The 21,513-nt window shown below is 44.2% G+C and overlaps 1 protein-coding gene across 2 annotated transcripts in view; it reads left to right on the top strand.

The window, feature by feature from the left end:
* Positions 1-21,513, top strand: part of PRSS23 (serine protease 23) — a 67,939-nt gene that overhangs the window by 36,179 nt on the left and 10,247 nt on the right. The gene's annotated exons all lie outside the window — the stretch shown is intronic.

The raw sequence follows: 21,513 nt of genomic DNA on the forward strand, positions 1-21,513 counted from the left end.
CCAAAAAATCTCTAAATATATAGAAAATAATCCTGCAGAAAAAATTTTTTCCAGGTTTTTTTTTATTTTTTACTACAAATGGTTTTGGGCTGCTGGGTAATTTATGGTTACAGACTAATAGCCCTTTATTTTGTTCCTGGTAATAATTTATAACAGAAATGCATAGAACCTTCTGGAAGGTCTCTTTGAGGAATGAACAATGAACCTCCAGTAAATACACAGAATGTTCAGGCACAAAGTTGAAAAAGGTCCTAAGTGTGAAAATGGCTGAATGGACCTATTCTGGTAGTGGTAACACAGTAACGCCTCTGCTTTAAATTCTTTATACTAAGAAAATATTCCATTTCCTATTATTACACCATCCGGTGCCAATGGCGACTATTTCCAACACATCAAACATTTTAAAAATACAGAACACCCTTCCGACCCTGGAACTACACAGGATTTTTAATAATGTGATGAATTCCAAAAATATACCGAGTGTTGACATGTATTTTGAAGGATTCTTAGTTTTTTTTACACAGGTTAGGCTGTTTTGAGTGTTTTGGACTGACCATTCGGGCATAGGGACAATTCAAGATGGAGCCACCACAATCTCTGATGGACCGACATACTGGCCTGGTTCCAACCATTGCATAATGACTATAGGTGTCTATAAAGGTCCCATAACCTAGCTCAGGTACAAAATCATCTCATCCTCAGAGTAAGATCCTCTCAGCCTACTACTCACTCAATAGAATTTGGACCATAGGATCAAGTTTTTGAGGATTTTTAACAGACCATTTAGTTAGTTGGACAGTTCCAGATGGTGGTCCATCAAAACTTACTTCCGATTTAGAGAATAGAGAACTTTTCACGTCCCAAAAGTTTGACCAACGGGTCAAAGGTTTGAGGGTTTTAACTGGTCATCGGGGCAGTTCTAGATGGTGGTCAGGTTGGTCAATCTGTTGATCCTATTCCAGTGCATATCGACTATGGTTGGTCAGATCTGGCTCAGGGGGCAGATCAGCTCACCCTACCCAAGATTTTAAGCAAAGAGACAACTTCTATTAGAATTTGGACCATTGGTTGAAGGTTGGTTATTAAAGGTCCTGATTATATAAGTCTTCCCCATTTCTTAACAAAGAGAGAAAACTTTGTACACTAAGCAGTTAGAAAGTAGACCATTGGGTCAAGGGTTTGAGATTTTTTGTCTGACTATTGGTACTATAGAGCAATTTAAGATGGTGGTCCTTCATAACTTCCACTCGGTCAATATTTTGACCCAGCTTCAGCGTTTAATGAGTACAAAAGTCATCTAAGACTACCCTGATTTTAAACAAAGTGTGTACTTCTCCTCAGCCATTATGAAATTGACATCACGGGTTTAACCGATCATTTGGTCATTAGGTCAGTTCAAGATGACGGTCCATTATAATTCTTGCCGGGTCGATGTGGTCACCTAGGACCCGTGTATAATGACTATGATGGTTGATAATGGGCATCTTACCTTTGTTTAGGAGCTAGATCATCACATTCTATCCCACTTCCAAGAAAAGAGACAACTTTTTATTCTCAACCATGTCAATGGTTTGAGGTTCTCTCATTTCATTTCGAAAAGTAACTTTACACTCTAAAAGTTTTATTTATCCCTGAGTCTACACGAGTGTCTAATATCCTAAACCTCTACCTTGGTGGCCATACCATCTTCACTTTTAGACTAACACTGTCCTCCAGTGTCATCATACGGGAAGTGATGACATCAGCAAAATGTGGCAGATTTTGTCCGCCGAGGATTCGGGTCTGCCACGATTCACTAAGCTTGTGTGCCGAGTTCCTGCATCCGTCGCTTCCGCGCCGAGGTCCGCCGGAGTTCACCTTCTTCTTCCCGGTTCTTGTAAGTGCGTGTCTTGCGACACAATTCCAATTGTTAAATGTTGCACGTTGTCCGAATCCGCCCATTTCTGTCGCGTGCAAAATGGAAATCGTAGGGAAACTCGGCGAAAATGCTCTACGGACCCTTGGTAAATGTGCCCCACTGTATCTGCTTCCTCCAGTCTGGAAGTGAAAGAAGAGCCATAAGGAAACTGGCAACCAACAAGTCATGAATTTTTTGGACCTGGGATTCCCCTTTAAATTTTGCCGTTTTTGCATTATAGTTTACATCCAGGGAGAGGCGTGTGACTCATCACAAGGATTCGGAATGTATTACCTCAGAGAACATGTTCTCCGCGAGGCCACATTTTTTTGCCTCGGGGATGGATTTCCACATCTAAGGTAACAGTCTCCCCAAAAACCTTTGTTCTCGGCTGAAGTATTGTTCAGCTTCTTGGCTGCTAATCCGATTCTCGGCAACTTCTGCCAGGGAAGTCAGTCACGGCATTGTGTGGAAGAGCCGGCAAAGGACTTGCGGTCTTCTCTAACTTATTTCAATTGTTGTTGATAGAAATTTCATTAAATGTTTTTGACTTTTATAATGCTATTTAATTATGATGACAGCGGCGGAATAAGAATAGATTGATCATGTGGGAGGCAGTGACTTTCGTTTTTGTAAGGTTATAGTTATAAAGTTTAGTGATATCACAACTAAGAACAAAAGAAGCAATGCCATACAGCAGTGAACAAAAGAAATGTAGCCACTAACTATAAATTATTTATATTGTGACAGCAGTAGAAGAGAAGTGTCTTGAACCTGCAGGAGGCAGTGACCTGTCTATCAATATAAGAATGTTATATAAGGAAGGATGATATAAAGAATTTATCAGAATATAGGGACTCACAGGTGAGGAGGGGCTGCTGGCCACAGGAAGGAAGTAGGGGGAGGTCATGTGATAGTGCTCTTTGTGTGTAGCAGAGCTGATTGTGTTCAGTGCTGTAGAAATGTATGTCTCCTACACAGAATAGTGAGGTACAACATCTCCTCTGTTCCCTTTCAGTTCCTCCATTCCAGTACTAGAGAACTTTCTCTGTCTCTCTCTTCACCTCATGCTGCACCCCATCCATCCCCACTCTCAGCACTGTTCCTCCATGTGATAAAAGCTGTCAGGCTAGTCACCATATACATCCTGTATGTAACACCAAGCAGTGTTCGGTGGATTTAGTTGTAGGAATTTCACTGGATTTTCTATTAAATTACTGAATGAGAGAAAATAAGATATAATGGGAAGTGAGGGCAGAGTGAATTGGACTCAGCTTCAGGGCAGATACAGGAAGATGTTAGTCTCCGCCCACTTCACCTCTGGTGAGGAAGATTTTTGTCAAACCCTTTCAGAGAAAACAAAAAACTATAACTTTGGGAAGAAAAGGGCGAGTAACACAATATGGGCATCGTTCTGTTTATTTTTAAATGGGGATCACGTATATGAATTTGGTAAAATCATTATAATTTCAGAGATGCTTAAAGGATGACCGCAGCAGTAGAGCAGAATACTGATCCGATCAGAGAAAGCGACCTATTCACTTTTGTGACCTACATATTAGGGATATGAATATATCATTGGCTTATTGTACTAATTATTGTATCTAATTACTAGGTATATTGGATTCCTAGAACCAATCTGGAGCATTGTTTCTGATTTTTATATATCTTTTATATAATTTTTTATTATAATTCATATAAATTAAGGAATTTTATAGAACAATGATCTGATACATGTTGTTCTGCATATTGGATATAATATGTAGTCCTGTCAAGCGATTGATTGGTTGGGGGTTTTAGTGTTCTATGAACAGTATAAGGTATAATACATTGGGGCACATTTACTTACCCGGTCCATTCGCGTTCCAGCGGCGGCTTCTCGGACGAGCTTTCGGGTCTTATGGCGATTCATGAAGGTCCTGCGCCCGATGTCCACCAGGTGTCGCTGCTGTGCCGAGGTCCGCCGAGTTGCGTTGGAGTTCACTGATCTCTTCCTGGTGCATGTGAGTATGGCCCGTGCGACCAATTTTTTGTTTTAAATGCGGCGTTTCATTCGGCCACGCCCCCCGATTTCCGTCACGTGCATATTCGGGTAACACGTCGGGAAAACGCGAATCGGGCCCTTAGTAAATGACCCCCATTGTATTGCATTCATGTCATAGTGATCAGTCATGTTGGGGGTTGTAGTGCCTTATGTAGTGTGTAAAATAGAATTGTATTATGTTCATGTCCAGTGGTTGTATATATTGGGAGCTGTAGTACATATAGGGGCTCATTTACTAAGGGCACTGCGGCCGCATTTCAGTCGGGTTTCCCGAATTTTTCTGTTTTGCGCCAAATTCCGCCGGGATTTTGGGGAACGCGAACGAATTTCGACGAATTTCGTCGGCTTTCACGTGACAGAAATTGGGGGTCGTGGCCATCAGACGACCCGACGGATTCGGAAAAAACGCGGAATTTAAAAAAACGAAATGTGTTGTAAGATCAAGCACTCACATGCATCGGGAAGAAGAAGGTGAACTCCGAAGGACCTCAGTGCAGCAGCGACACCTGCAGGAACTCAGGCGCACGACCTTAGTGAATCCCGGCAGACTGTCATGGGTTCTGGGATGTAAGAAAATTGTGGGCTCCCCTAATTTTTTGAGAATATTTGACATTTATGGGCTACATATGGGGGCAGATTTATCAAGTGTCTGAAAGTCAGAATATTTCCAGTTGCCCATGGCAACCAATCACAGCTCCTCTTTAAAATATTCATGAGCACTGGTAAAATTAAAGCTGTGCTGTTATTGGTTGCCATGGGCAACTGGAAATATTCTGACTTTCAGACACTTGACTTTCAGAATCCAGACTCCTTTCTGTCTCCTTTCAGATTTGTAGTTTAAGGACCTTTGGAAGGGTTTAAAGGTCCCAGAAGGGCACTTCTATTATATAAAGGGCCTTCCTATTATATGTATTTTGAAAGCTGGCACATATGTATGAGGATTTCAGAGCTTAAGGTCTTCATATTAGTTGTATCGTCAGTATCAGACTTGCTGGGTGGTTCTGGTGGCCATGGGCCCTTGGCGGATGTCCGAACCACCCATATTATAATTTGCTACTGGTTATGTTGGAGGTTGTAGTCTTCTATGTACAGGATAATAGGAATGTAATGGTCATATCTACTGTCCGGCATACTGTGAGGTAGAGCCTTTTTTGTTTCATTAATGCGGTTTAAGGACCTTTGGGGGACCTTCAAAGGTCCTGTATAATATAAGTGTATTTGGCGGCATATTGCTTTATGAATATCCAGTGAGCCAGGTTTTTATAGTGTCTTAGAAAACAGCCATAACAGTGTTAAATTTGCTGGGTTTATGTTCGGTAAAATTTTTGCTCCTTTTTATCTTCCATAATAACTATACAGCGCGACCTTGACAATGTTATATCAGTACAGATATCCCTGCCCCGTATCTGGATCCTGCCTGCATCCGCCCTACCTGTTTGTCTGACATTCTTCACGGCCAGAGCAAATATGTCCATTACATACAATATACAAGAGCTTTTTATTCACATGACAATAATACATCTTTATACCCTGAATGTCTTAACGGGGTCAACTAGTTTAGAACCAAGCTTCTAAAAGAGGATTGCTGTTCAGAGCCCTCAAATATTAGAGTAGAGATAGATATAAGTAGTGACTCTTTTCCTTTGGAGGTCCAAACATGTACATGCATTACACACATTGGGTAAGATTTATCAGAAATGTCTGAGGTAAAATTGTTCTAGTTGCCCATGGAAACCAATCAGAGCTCAGCTTTCATTTTCCCACAGCTGTTTATAAAATGAAAGCTGTGCTCTGATTGGTTTCTAGGGACAACTTGAACAATTTTACCTCAGACACTTCTGATAAATCTCCCCAATGATCCCTGTAATAGAATGCAATACCTAATTTCACCTGAGGTGGCACTGCAGAGAAACGGAACACTTGCTCCAGATTTGATCATAGATTACAGATGATCGCCGATGATCACTCTGATTCCCTGTAATGGAGCGAGCTGTAATACTGGGATAATGGCAGGTCACTATATCCTAGGGCCCAGTACACACCATCTGTTCAGCCTAGTGAAGCCTGGAAGAGCATTGGTTAACATTTCACGCTTTTGGATACACAATTGTGTCCGCCAGAAAAGCAACGAGGCAGAGAAAAGATTCGATACGCTCCAAGACGAGGGAAATTCCTGACAGCAGGTTATTGGGTTATTGGTTTCTCTTAAAGGAGATGTCATTAAGATACTTAATTGCATCTAATAGGCGTGTGGTTTACTCAGCAACACCCTATACAATGGCCGCACAAGGAATTTACAAGAGAGAAAAGATATGATGTGGAGCAAATGCTGTAAACATCAGTAACTTCCAATAATCTGATTTATCTAATCTGAGAAAACCGGTTTATCAAGGCTGTGGCTCATTGTTGCCCCCTGCTGGTAACATCTTCATGACCATAACTTGTTCATATGGCAACTGAAAAAAATTCTTCGCAAACTCCTGTGCTAAATACTTTTTAAAAGTTTAGGTATAGTCCTGAAAAATTAATACCTGCGCTAACTATAATAACGCTTCATGTAATTCATATAACCATACACTGTTTAGGGAGACACATTAACATGACTATTATACTACATGTATGTTCAAATATATAACTACTAATATACTGCCCCACTGTATAAAAGAATATAACAATAATTAGTACTATAAATAATAATACTGATCCCTATGTACAAGAATATAACTACTATAATACTGCCCCCTATGTACAGGAATATAACTACTATAATACTGCCCCCTATGTACAAGAATATAACTACTATAATACTGCCCCCTATGTACAAGAATATAATTACTATAATACAGCCCCCTATGTACAAGAATATAACTACTATAATACTGCCCCCTATGTACAAGAATATAACTACTATAATACTGCTCCCTATATACAAGAATATAACTACTATAATACTGCCCCCTATGTACAAGAATATAACTACTATAATACTGCCCCCTATGTACAAGAATATAACTACTATAATACTGCCCCCTATGTACAAGAATATAACTACTATAATACTGCTCCCTATGTACAAGAATATAACTACTATAATACTGCCTCCTATGTACAAGAATATAACTACTATAATACTGCCCCCTATGTACAAGAATATAACTACTATAATACTGCCCCCTATGTACAAGAATATAACTACTATAATACTGCCCCCTATGTACAAGACTATAACTACTATAATACTGCCTCCTATGTACAACAATATAACTACTATAATACTGCCCCCTATGTACAAGAATATAACTACTATAATACTGCCCCCTATGTACAAGACTATAACTACTATAATACTGCCTCCTATGTACAACAATATAACTACTATAATACTGCCCCCTATGTACAAGAATAGAACTACTATAATACTGCCCCCTATGTACAAGAATATAACTACTATAATACTGCCCCTATGTACAACAATATAACTACTATAATACTGCCCCTATGTAGAGCAATAATAATGTGGGAAGAGTTATCTGGAATATCTTTTACACCTTGAACAGGATATTCTGCAAATATTTTTGTATGTAATACCTCTAGTATTTCTAGGGGAATTTCCATCTATATTCTCACATATTTCCATCTTCCCATGAGAATAGGAGTTACTCATACAGGAATGAAGGGGGCAGCAGGATGATACTTTACTCTGTATTTTGGATTATGCCCCATGAAACGTCTCGTGTGATTGTTCTGTTTAATGTATTTTCCAAAAAACATGGGCCCTGGAACCTTATGGAATGGATTTGTGACTCATAGATTCTGGGTCTGGAGCGTCTGCGGATATTATTGTTCTGTATCGTGACCCATCTATTAGGTGTATCCGCTGTGCTGATCCAGTAGCTAGGTGATATATTCCGCTTCTCTTGGCTGAGAGGGATCATTTCATATTATGATCCAACTTTAAAAGCAAAAACAGTCAGATTTGAAGTTTTGTTATAATTCTCGTCAATACGGGGCGGTTCCCTAATAAAAAGAAAATTGCATAATATTGTCAAAAAAAATCAAATCTTCTCTTTCTCTCTCTCTGAACCATTGCTATATCTATGGGCTGTATCTGGTGCTGCAGCTCATTCGTTTAAAATTTAAGATTCGTTTGATCTGTAATACCAGAATCATCCTTTACCCAACAGTGGTGCTGTCTGTTTTTGAAAAGAAAAAAAAAATCAAATTTTTCAGGCATGGTATTTCTACTTTAAGTGTTTTTTAATAGTGTTTTTTTTTTTTTACCAACCTTATTAGATGCAGATTTTTTGGTGACAGCTACCAGAGGAGTCCCCATTTATCTCCCCATTAGAGATGAGCGAGCACTAAAATGCTCGGGTGCTCGTTATTCGAGACGAACTTTTCCAGATGCTCGAGTGCTCGTCTCGAATAACGAGCCCCATTGAAGTCAATGGGAGACTCGAGCATTTTTTTAATAAAACTGAACAGTAAAAGAACAGTGCAAAAAAAAAATTCCAGATGTTTGCAGATGTTTTACTTGTAAGAACACATTGAAATAACACTATTCTTCACTTTGCAGGTGTTTGCGCGTGTCTCCCGCTAAGTTAGGAGATGTGCACGAACATCTGGAATGTGAAGAATAGTGTTCTTTCAATGTGTTCTGCACTTAAATGCTCCTCTATTCTTCACATTGCAGGTGTGCGCGCGTGTCTCCCGATAGATTCGGAGATACGCGCTGTGATAATAATATTACTCCTCCACCGTTTGTTTGTTGTATATATATATTTTTTTTTATTCTTTCTTTGTGTTGTTTCATTCTGCCTGTTATAAATCATTAGGCTCCATTTGTTTAAGATCAGCCAGGAAGGTGAGCCTGGCAGGGGGTTATAAAACCCCAGGGAGTCTATGCTTGATCAGAGAAGCATGGTCTTCCCAAGTGGTAAAATTAACACCTCTCGGCCAGAGTAGTCTAGTTAGTGGGGGATGAAAAGAAGCCACAGACTACATGTTTTTCCCTCCAAATTCAGACAAAGGGGAATATCATAGCTGCCCATAACTGGGACATAATTCATAATTATAGGTCCCAAGTTACACAGGACAGTTATGGGGTCTAGACACACTCCTGGTCTGAAAATCAGAACATTAGCTGCAATGGAAGGCAGCCAATAGCAGAACACCCCTGATATTAGGCTAAGACACCCCGAGTTTGGTATGGGGTTAATGGGAATAACATGCCCGTTTGGTTGGAAGCCATGGCACAATTGTGCCATCTCCCAATCAAAAGTTATGGGGTTCTGATAAAAACCCAGACCCAAAAAGTAGCTCACTGATGGGAGGGGGATAGAAAAATCCCCCTCACAGTGACATCACAGCCAGGGGTGGGGGTCAAAAAATCACCTGGGCTTAAATTAATGAAGCAGCCACATAGTAGTGTTCAGTCTGGGTGACTCTATGACAATAGAAGGCTGGATCGATGCTTATGCCCTGTCCTCGGGCCAAAGAATTTCTTCCTATTTCACTAGCAAGAATTTTTTGTTTCCGTTTTCCCTAACTGTTTGTAAGTATTGTATGTGTATTGTTTTTAATCCTTTTTTCATTTTATCTGACAATTTAATTCTTTGAGTGTACTGCATTTTTATGTAAATTAAAACTTTTTAATAAGCCTCTGCTTGTAGCCTTAAAGAATCTGAGTCTCTGAAGGGAATCACGTTACCAGAGGTCATTATTAGCATAGTCCATGTAGTAAGCGATTGCATGTTCTGTGTGAGTTTATAATTGTAATATCGTGTAAGTAGTGAGTGCATGTGCTGAGTTATCATCAGGGTGCATTGTCTGTGTGGTTGAGGTGCCTACGGCCTTCTTTGCATAAGTAACTCGTGGGTGGTGGCAGTGCGGATTCTGTGGAGTAAATTTAGCGTAAGGACGCCATTTTGAGGAAGTGGGCGGAGCTTAAGGGCTAAATTCTGGGACTCCATAGAGTAGTTATCCCCGTGTGTGAACTCCGGTGAGTCGGGGTCGTGACAGATTGGTGGCATAGCGGTGGGATAGTGTATAATTTTTTATTACACTGTTAAGGCTTTAAGTGTTTGGTTTAAGCAATTAACCCTTTCACTTAAGGGCTGAAGTATTCCTAATACTACAGTCCACAAGCAAGAGACTCAGTGCACTCAAAACTTGTCAGTCAATATACATACGTACAAAACAGTTCCCCTCCCCCTCTTTTCTTTTCTATCTTTTGTTTGCTAACTTGAGACCACTGCTAAGATGGCAGAGGTATACAGAAACAGATCCAAGGCTGATCTGCTGACTCTCTGTGCGGAGAGAGGGCTAATAACAACGGGCCAGAACAAGGCGGAGATAATTCAAACGCTGGTGGCGTTTGATTTGCAGTCCCATCCTTCTGCGGAACCGGACCAGGGACCTCCAGCCTCAGAGGAACCGATAGGAGATGTCTTGCAGCAACCGGCTGGGCATGGCGGCGCCAGCGGTATGGACACTTCTTTTTCTTTTATTCTCCAGCAGATCGGTGACTGTGATCCTAGCCTTAGGATACAGCTGTTGATGCAACAACTGGAGAGACAGGCAGCCCGAGAAGCTGCCCGAGAAGCAGCCGAGCAGCGCAAAGCAGAGCGGGAGCATGAGCTGCAGATGGCCCAGATACAGCTCCAACAACAGCAAAGAGCTTCACCATCAGCACAGAGTGAGTCCATGGACAGTGTTGCTTTTAGGCCCCGCCTGGATCGTTTTCCTGTCCTGGAGAATGATGGGGACCTGGATGTCTTTTTGCAAGGATTTGAGAGGGTCTGCAGGCAATTTCAACTGCCGCCTGCTGAATGGGCCCGATACCTTACCCCTGGACTTAAAGGCAAAGCACTGGAGGCGTTTGTAGCCTTACCTGCCTCTGTGGAGCACGATTATGAGGCTATCAAAAGGGCTCTGATACAGCGTTTTAACCTCACTCCAGAGGTATACAGGGAGCGTTTCCGTACTGTCAGGCGGACAGATACGGATAGCTATGCCGAGTTTGCTAGGAAACTGCTAAACCTGGTGAAACAATGGTCCAGAGGATGGGGTGTGACCACTCTAGAGGAGATGGATGACCTGATCGCCATGGACCAATTTATTCACACCTGTACAGCGGAGGTGCGACAGTTCATACGAGAACGGGAGCCAAAATCCTTGGAAAAGGCTGCCCAGCTGGCAGATGTGTTTGCTGCCAGCAGAGTGCCCGAGGCACGGAAACCTGCAGCTGCAGGATGGAAGGGGGGTAAGCCCCCTGTTAACTCTTCTACAGTTTCCCACAAAGCTTCTGGGGCATCCCCTTCTTCGTCATTTAAGCCAGCGGGAGACCAACGCAGGTGTTTTGTTTGCAACCGATCGGGGCACATCAGCATTACATGCCCAGAGAAGAGGAAGACCACCCCTTTGCCCAGACCAACATCGTCTTCACCATCTGTTTTGTTTGTGGGTGGGAGTAAGCGGGTGGTTGGTGACAACCTACAGGAGGTTACTGTGGGTGACAATGTCACGATGGGGTTGAGGGACACTGGTGCAGAGATGACCCTTGTGCACCCCTCACTTGTCAAGCCGGAGGATCTCATCCCAGGACGGACTCTTACAGTTGCTGGAGTTGGAGGCCTCACCCCTGCATTGCCCATGGCCCGAGTGTACCTGGATTGGGGGGCGGGGAGAGGGATGACAGACGTGGGTGTAACGGACAAAATTCCCACCAGTGTGTTGCTGGGGACAGACCTGGGGCGTCTGGTCTCTAGATATGTAATCCAGGATGCCGATGAGGACACAGGCATCCCTGGTGCCCCACGTGAGTCCAACCCCTTAACATCTGATATTGTTGGGACTGTGCCTACTGTAGACTGTGACGATGATGCATCATGTGATATTGATGAAATGTGTAGTAACCATTTACCTGTTTCTAACCTAGCTTTTAATGCCATAGACCATGAATGTGAACATAGTAATGATGTAGAGTTTAACTGTGTTAATAATGTGGCTAAGAGTGGTAGTATGTTAACACCTACAGCTCTGCGCCAAAAGCTGGAGTGTGGTGTGTCCGTGTCCGCTGTAACTCGCAGTCGGAGTCTTCAGGAAGCTCACCGTTGCCTGAGTCCTGAACCTCCTGCTGTCCGGGTTACAGAGGAACAGGAGCAGACTGACAGCCTGTCACCAGTGGCTGAGACCAGTCAAGGGGTTAAACTATTAACCAGTACAGAGTCAGAGCGTCGCCAGTTTCTGGACGCCCTGCACTCAGATGAGAGTCTACAAAAGCTACGTGAGAGGGCTGGTCAGACCCCTGAGGAGGGGGACAAGGAATGTATCACATGGGACCAGGGTAGGCTGTATAGACAGAGCCTTCACACTGACCCCCAGCAGGATGTATCCCTGGATAGGCAACTGGTGGTACCTCGCCCTTTCCGGGAGCAGCTTTTGAGAGTTGCCCACGAGATACCACTAGCAGGACATCTGGGGATAAGTAAAACCAAATGTCGACTCAAGCAGAATTTCTATTGGCCCAATATGGGGAATGATGTGGCGGAATATTGCCGTTCCTGTACAGTATGTCAAAGGGTGGGGAAGGCCGGCCAGGTCCAGCGAGCACCCCTCATCCCTTTACCCATAATTGAGGAGCCTTTCCAGAGAATTGCTGTTGACATTGTAGGCCCTGTGAATGTCACCAGCGGCTCAGGTAAACGCTTCATCCTGACGGTTGTGGATTATGCCACACGTTACCCAGAGGCCGTGGCATTGTCATCCATCCGGGCTGACAAGGTGGCAGATGCGCTCCTCACTATATTCTCTCGTGTAGGGTTCCCCAGAGAGATGCTCACAGATCAGGGGGCCCAGTTTATGTCTCACCTTATGCAGTGCCTCTGTAAGAAAATACAGGTGCAGCACTTGGTAGCCAGTCCTTATCACCCGCAGACCAATGGACTCTGCGAGCGGTTTAATGGGACCCTCAAACAGATGCTCCGGACGTTTGCGGATACCCATGGGAAGGACTGGGATCGTTATCTACCACACCTGCTATTCGCTTACAGAGAGGTACCGCAGGCATCGACTGGATTCTCTCCCTTTGAGCTTCTCTATGGCAGGAAGGTACGGGGCCCACTAGATCTCATGAAGGAGTCATGGGAGGGAGAATTAGGATCACCAGAGGTCTCTGTGGTTGACTATGTTCTGAAGTTCAGGGACAGACTGCAGGCATTGACAGGGATGGTGCAGGAGAACCTGACTCAAGCCCAGGCCGACCAGAAACGGTGGTATGACAGGAACGCCAGGGAGAGAGTGTATGAGGTGGGCCAGAAGGTGTGGGTCCTGATCCCCACTACCCAAAACAAACTCCAAGCTGCGTGGGAAGGCCCGTATCCCATTCATCAACGCCTAAATGACGTGAACTATGTAGTCACGATCGACCATGTTCGCAAGAAGCACAAGGTTTTTCATGTGAACATGATCAAGGCTCATCATGATAGGGATACGAGCGTCCTGCCAGTTTGCAGTATACCAGAGGAGGGAGAAAGGGAGGCCTTGCCTGACTTAGTGGCATCCGCACAGGAGGGAGGGTCCATTGAGGATGCAATAGTCAGCGCCCAGCTGTCTGGATCTCAGAAATCCCAGCTGAGAAAGACACTCAACCCATACCTTGACATTTTCACCGGTAAACCAGGAAAAACCCCACTAGCCTCTCATCACGTAGACACGGGGGGAACACCCACCAGTCAGACAGGGTGCATATCGGGTTTCTACAGAAGTAAGGGCTGACATTAAGAGGGAGGTGGAGGAAATGCTGGGACTGGGGGTGATCCAAGAGTCTCAAAGTGCGTGGGCATCACCTGTAGTGCTTGTCCCCAGGGCCGCCGATAGGGCAGTACAACTGGTACTGCCCTATGGGGCCCGGACTCTAAGACACTAGGGGGGGGGCCCGGGGGCCCGGCCGGTGGGCCGCAGACTGTGCGGTCTGTGCTGCACACAATATGTGTGGTGTGGGGTGGAGGCGCCGGGGGCCGCTGGCAGTGGCGTACCGACCGCAGTCCGGGCCCATCGGACGGGGGGGCCCGGGCCGGGGCAATCACTAATGCCTCTGTCTGTCGGACCCCCCGTGAATTTGCTGGCCTGGCAGGCTATAATTTAATGATTCTGGGCCGGTGGGGGCGGTGCTTGTGCCGTCCGCGGCATTCTGTATTGGAGCTGCGCTCATGACAGAGCTGGAAGTGACGCGCACTGACACTTCCTGCTCTGTCACACTGAAGCAGCGCACAGGACGGTAAGCGTCCTAGCGCTGGCAGCATAATGACGTCATTACGCTGCCAGCGCTGGGCGCCTCACTACGTGCCCAGTACAGAAGACGGAGGATGAAGGCCAGAAAAAGGGGAGTGAAGAAATGTGAGTATTAGAGTTTATTTTTTTAAAATTATAAATTGTGTGTGGGGGGCCATTACTATATATCTGTGTGTGTGGGGGGCCATTACTATATATCTGTGTGTGTGGGGGGCCATTACTATATATCTGTGTGTGTGTGTGTGTGGGGGGGGGGGGCCATTACTATATATCTGTGTGTGTGTGTTGGGGGCCATTACTATATATCTGTGTGTGTGGGGGCCATTACTATATATCTGTGTGTGTGGGGGCCATTACTATATATCTGTGTTTGTGGGGGGCCATTACTATATATCTGTGTGTGTGGGGGGCCATTACTATATATCTGTGTGTGTGGGGGCCATTACTATATATCTGTGTGTGTGGGGGGCCATTACTATATATCTGTGTGTGTGTGTGGGGCCATTACTATATATCTGTGTGTGTGGGGGGCCATTACTATATATCTGTGTGTGTGGGGGCCATTACTATATATCTGTGTGTGTGGGGGGCCATTACTATATATCTGTGTGTGTGGGGGGCCATTACTATATATCTGTGTGTGTGGGGGGCCATTAATATATATCTGTGTGTGTGGGGGGCCATTAATATATATCTGTGTGTGTGGGGGGCCATTACTATATATCTGTGTGTGTGGGGGCCATTACTATATATCTGTGTGTGTGGGGGGCCATTACTATATATCTGTGTGTGTGGGGGGCCATTAATATATATCTGTGTGTGTGGGGGCCATTACTATATATCTGTGTGTGTGGGGGGCCATTACTATATATCTGTGTGTGTGGGGGGCCATTACTATATATCTGTGTGTGTGTGGGGCCATTACTATATATCTGTGTGTGTGGGGGCCATTACTATATATCTGTGTGTGTGGGGGGCCATTACTATATATCTGTGTGTGTGGGGGCCATTACTATATATCTGTGTGTGTGGGGGCCATTACTATATATCTGTGTTTGTGGGGGGCCATTACTATATATCTGTGTGTGTGGGGGGCCATTACTATATATCTGTGTGTGTGTGGGGGGCCATTACTATATATCTGTGTGTGTGTGGGGGGCCATTACTATATATCTGTGTGTGTGTGGGGGGCCATTACTATATATCTGTGTGTGTGGGGGCCATTACTATATATCTGTGTGTGTGGGGGCCATTACTATATATCTGTGTGTGTGGGGGGCCATTACTATATATCTGTGTGTGTGGGGGCCATTACTATATATCTGTGTGTGTGGGGGGCCATTACTATATATCTGTGTGTGTGTGTGGGGCCATTACTATATATCTGTGTGTGTGGGGGGCCATTACTATATATCTGTGTGTGTGGGGGGCCATTACTATATATCTGTGTGTGTGGGGGCCATTACTATATATCTGTGTGTGTGGGGGGCCATTACTATATATCTGTGTGTGTGGGGGGCCATTACTATATATCTGTGTGTGTGGGGGCCATTACTATATATCTGTGTGTGTGGGGGCCATTACTATATATCTGTGTTTGTGGGGGGCCATTACTATATATCTGTGTGTGTGTGGGCCATTACTATACAGGCGGTCCCCTACTTAAGGACACCCGACGACCCACAGTTAAAGACGGATTCCTCTGCCCACTGTGACCTCTGGGGAAGCTCTCTGGATGCTTTAGTTTAGTCCCAGGGTGCAATGATCAGCTGTAAAGTGTCTGTAATGAAGCTTTATTGATAATCCTTGTATGTAACCCGGGGACTGCCTGTATATATATGTGTGTGGGGGGGGGCATTACTATATATCTGTGTGTGTGGGGGCCATTACTATATATATATGTGTGTGTGTGGGGGGGGGGGCATTACTGTTATTTTTACTATTTTTCAGACTCCCTAGGGTACTTTAACTCCAGGTTGTCTGACTGATCCTACCATATACTGCCATACTACAGTATATGCGGATTTTCTACATCATCTATTACAATGTGCAAATCACACATTGTAATAGAAGGGTTAAAATCAGACAGCCTCCGGTCTTTGTATAAATGTAATTAGGACATCATTTTTATTCCTGTGATATTATACTGTCAGTGACTGTGGTGTTTTTAGAGGCAGCCCTTTAGTGCAGTCATTTTTTTGGCGCTGTATACTAACGTGCAGTTTTTTCGCAGCTGGTATATATTTATGTATATGTGATATATTCATTACTGCAATATTATTAGTATTGTACAGGTACGTGGATATATATATATAATATATTTATGTGCAACTGAATTTCAGTGTTTCATATGGTGTATGTATTTATATGTGTAGTGTGAATATAGCGTGTGTAGAGTATATATGGGGCAGTGTTAATATGTGTTTATGTGTATTATGCATATATAGTGTATGTGCGCTTTTGTCTGTGGAGTGCAAAGTCACCCAGCGGCCAGTCCTGCGGTGATCCGAAATCCCGATACCTGTGCCTGCTCAGCAGCCTCTGTGAATCAGTGTGCAGGTGCTGGGACTTTAGGTTTCCTTGGGGCATGCAATGAACGCTCCTTCATATTTCCTCAGAACCAATGGGAAGGAAAAGAAGTCCTGACCCTTATGCAGTGATTCACAGAGGTTGCTGAGCAGGCACAGGTACCAGGACTTCAGATTACCTCAGGACTGGTGGCAGGGTGACGTAAAGAGCCCTTAGGTGCACTGGAGCACCCCCACTGGTAATTAACACAATTCTTTATTAAAACATTAAAAGATAGTGGCGGCCCTAGCAATTGCACTTTATAATGTTATATTTGTTATATGTTGTCTGTTAAACACTTTTATATGTTTACTGTTCACCATGCTTTTAGTTTTTGATGCCATATTTGCACTATAATAAATATACTTGACCAAAAGTATGACTCCTATTGGCAATCTACCAGAAGAGTGTGCCTTGTCGTAGCAACAGGCCTCAAACCCTGTTTGTGAAAGGTCACTGCGGGGGGCAGGAGGCTTGTTCGGTTTTGGGGTGTGTTGGGGCCCAGACACTTTTGCTGTATGGGGCCCCGAATTTCCTGATGGCTGCCCTGCTTGTCCCCAAAAAGGACAAGACCACACGCTTCTGTGTGGACTACAGGAAGCTGAACAGCATCACAGTTTTTGACGCTTACCCAATGCCCCGCATAGATGAGCTTTTGGATCAACTCGCCAGCGCTCAGTATATCACCATCATGGATTTAAGTAGGGGGTATTGGCAGATTCCCATGACAGTGGAGGCGCAGGAAAAGTCCGCCTTCATCACCCCCTTTGGACTATATGAGTTTAAAGTCATGCCCTTTGGCATGAAGAATGCCCCTGCCACATTCCAGCGCTTGGTGAACAAACTGCTAAGTAAGTCTGAAGGGTTTGCTGTGGCATACCTGGATGATATTGCAGTGTTTAGCCAGACTTGGGAGGAGCACTTGACACACCTGTCACAGGTGCTCAAGCGCCTCCGGGAAGCCGGTCTCACCATCAAGCCTGGGAAGTGTCAGATAGGCATGTCTGAGGTGCAATACCTAGGACACCTGGTAGGTGGGGGGACACTTAAGCCTGAGCCAGGGAAAGTAGAGGCCATTGCAAATTGGCCTACCCCCAAAACGAAGAAACAGGTGATGTCATTTCTAGGAACAGCTGGGTACTACCGTAAGTTCGTCCCTAACTACAGTACCCTGGCCAAGCCCCTCACAGACCTCACAAAGAAGAAACTACCACAGGTAGTCAGCTGGACTGCCGATTGTGAGCGGTCCATGGCGGCTCTCAAATTGGCTCTGACTAGCTCTCCAGTATTACAGAGTCCAGATTTCAGCCGCAAGTTCGTAGTCCAGACTGACGCCAGCGCCTATGGCTTGGGTGCGGTACTCAGCCAGGTCAACCCAGAGGGAGATGAGCACCCCATCCTATACCTAAGCAGGAAACTCTTACCCAGGGAGGTGGCCTATGCCACCATAGAAAAAGAATGCCTTGCCATTGTGTGGGCCCTACAGAAACTACAGCCCTACTTATATGGCCGAAAGTTCACCGTGGTAACGGACCACAACCCTCTCAGTTGGCTTCACCGGGTATCTGGGGATAACGGAAAGCTGCTGAGATGGAGTCTAGGCCTACAGCAATATGACTTTACCATTCAACACAAGAAGGGCAGTGAACATGGGAATGCGGACGGGTTGTCACGGCAGGGAGAGCCGGCGGACAATGGCTTGGGATATTGATTAGAATATCAAAATCCCATGCCATATCTCTGGAGGGAGGTGTGATAATAATATTACTCCTCCACCGTTTGTTTGTTGTATATATATATTTTTTTTTATTCTTTCTTTGTGTTGTTTCATTCTGCCTGTTATAAATCATTAGGCTCCATTTGTTTAAGATCAGCCAGGAAGGTGAGCCTGGCAGGGGGTTATAAAACCCCAGGGAGTCTATGCTTGATCAGAGAAGCATGGTCTTCCCAAGTGGTAAAATTAACACCTCTCGGCCAGAGTAGTCTAGTTAGTGGGGGATGAAAAGAAGCCACAGACTACATGTTTTTCCCTCCAAATTCAGACAAAGGGGAATATCATAGCTGCCCATAACTGGGACATAATTCATAATTATAGGTCCCAAGTTACACAGGACAGTTATGGGGTCTAGACACACTCCTGGTCTGAAAATCAGAACATTAGCTGCAATGGAAGGCAGCCAATAGCAGAACACCCCTGATATTAGGCTAAGACACCCCGAGTTTGGTATGGGGTTAATGGGAATAACATGCCCGTTTGGTTGGAAGCCATGGCACAATTGTGCCATCTCCCAATCAAAAGTTATGGGGTTCTGATAAAAACCCAGACCCAAAAAGTAGCTCACTGATGGGAGGGGGATAGAAAAATCCCCCTCACAGTGACATCACAGCCAGGGGTGGGGGTCAAAAAATCACCTGGGCTTAAATTAATGAAGCAGCCACATAGTAGTGTTCAGTCTGGGTGACTCTATGACAATAGAAGGCTGGATCGATGCTTATGCCCTGTCCTCGGGCCAAAGAATTTCTTCCTATTTCACTAGCAAGAATTTTTTGTTTCCGTTTTCCCTAACTGTTTGTAAGTATTGTATGTGTATTGTTTTTAATCCTTTTTTCATTTTATCTGACAATTTAATTCTTTGAGTGTACTGCATTTTTATGTAAATTAAAACTTTTTAATAAGCCTCTGCTTGTAGCCTTAAAGAATCTGAGTCTCTGAAGGGAATCACGTTACCAGAGGTCATTATTAGCATAGTCCATGTAGTAAGCGATTGCATGTTCTGTGTGAGTTTATAATTGTAATATCGTGTAAGTAGTGAGTGCATGTGCTGAGTTATCATCAGGGTGCATTGTCTGTGTGGTTGAGGTGCCTACGGCCTTCTTTGCATAAGTAACTCGTGGGTGGTGGCAGTGCGGATTCTGTGGAGTAAATTTAGCGTAAGGACGCCATTTTGAGGAAGTGGGCGGAGCTTAAGGGCTAAATTCTGGGACTCCATAGAGTAGTTATCCCCGTGTGTGAACTCCGGTGAGTCGGGGTCGTGACACGCGCGCACACCTGCAATGTGAAGAATAGAATTAAAACATTAAAAACAGTGAAAACACGAACATTTAAGGGCAGAACACATTTAAATAACACTATTCTTCACTTTGCAGCTGTGCGCGCGTATCTCCGAACCTATCGGGAGACACGCGCGCACACCTGCAATGTGAAGAATAGAATTAAAACATTAAAAACAGTGAACACAGGAGCATTTAAGTGCAGAACACATTGAAAGAACAATATTCTTCACATTCCAGATGTTCGTGCACATCTCCTAACTTAGCGGGAGACACGCGCGAACACCTGGAAAGTGAAGAATAGTGTTATTTCAATGTGTTCTTACAAGTAAAACATCTGCAAACATGTGTAATATTTTTTTTTTACAATAAAAATACTTTTATTCAATTTATTTTATTAATTTACTGCTCGATCTCGAGCCGGCGAGATACTCGTCCGAGTAACGAGCCGGTCCGAGTATACTAATACTCGACCGAGCAGTATACTCGGACGAGTATACTCGCTCATCTCTACTCCCCATTAGTGTGGCTTGTAAATTTGGCCACCTCACCCATTGTTGCCAGTATTTTATGTTCCGCCCCTATTGTGGCCAGTATTGTAAGCTCCTCCCCTATTGTGGCCAGTATTTTAAGCCCTGCACCTATTGTGGCCAGTAATTTAAGCCCCACCCCTATTGTGGGCAGTATTGTAAGCTCTATCGTATTGTGGACATTATTTTAAGCCCTTCCCCTATTGTGGCCAGTAATTTAAGCCCCACTTTTATTGTGGCCAGTATTTTAGGCACCTCCCTATTTTTGTTCTCAGTATTTTAAGCCATGCCTTGATTATGGCCGTAATCTTAAGCTCCACCCTTATTGTGGCCAGTATTTTATGTTCCGTCCCTAATGTGGACAATATTGCAAGCCCTGCCCCTTTTATATCTAGTATTTTAAGCCCTACCTCTACTGTGGCCACAATGTTAAACCTTATCCCTATTATATATTATACCCAGCATTTATTTTGGCCAGTATTTTAAGCCCCACCCCATTGTGATTAGTATTCTAAGCCCCACCTATATCATGGCAAGTATTTTAAGCCCTAACCTTTGTATGGCCAGTATTATTGGGCCCTTCCCCTTTTTGTGGTTCGTATTTTAGCTAGATGCTCTTTTTTTTAGTCCTGGGCAGGGATGATCAATTTTGGTTCCGCCTTCCATTGTGGCCAACATATTTAAATACCGCCCCCAATTGTGTCAGGTATATTTGAATCTTTTCCCCTGTTGTGACCATTGTTTTTGTGTTGCATAGCTGGCTACAATAGGGGCCCCAATGTATAACATACACTGTGGGGCCCATGTGGATGAGTGTGAATTTTTCCTTGTACATTCCTTGGATCTTCAGAGTCTCTGTTCCTTCCTGTTTTTGACCCCAGTGACTTTCTCATGTAGTATAGTAATGATGCAGACATAAATCTTGTTGTGTGTCATGCGTAACTACTCGATGCGATGCGCCGATTAACCTCCAGGCTGTTGGATACATAAAATCTTGTGGGGTCTTTGCACTGCGGGTGGTCTGTCTACATGAGCATGGCCTTAGGGTCCAGTCATCGATACTCCCGCAGACTGGCCATGACTAGGGATTTATGTGAAATATTCTGTTAATGTGTTTTTGGATTTTTTGT

This window comes from Engystomops pustulosus, chromosome 2, assembly GCF_040894005.1.
Source record: "Engystomops pustulosus chromosome 2, aEngPut4.maternal, whole genome shotgun sequence".
Lineage (NCBI taxonomy): Eukaryota > Metazoa > Chordata > Amphibia > Anura > Leptodactylidae > Engystomops > Engystomops pustulosus.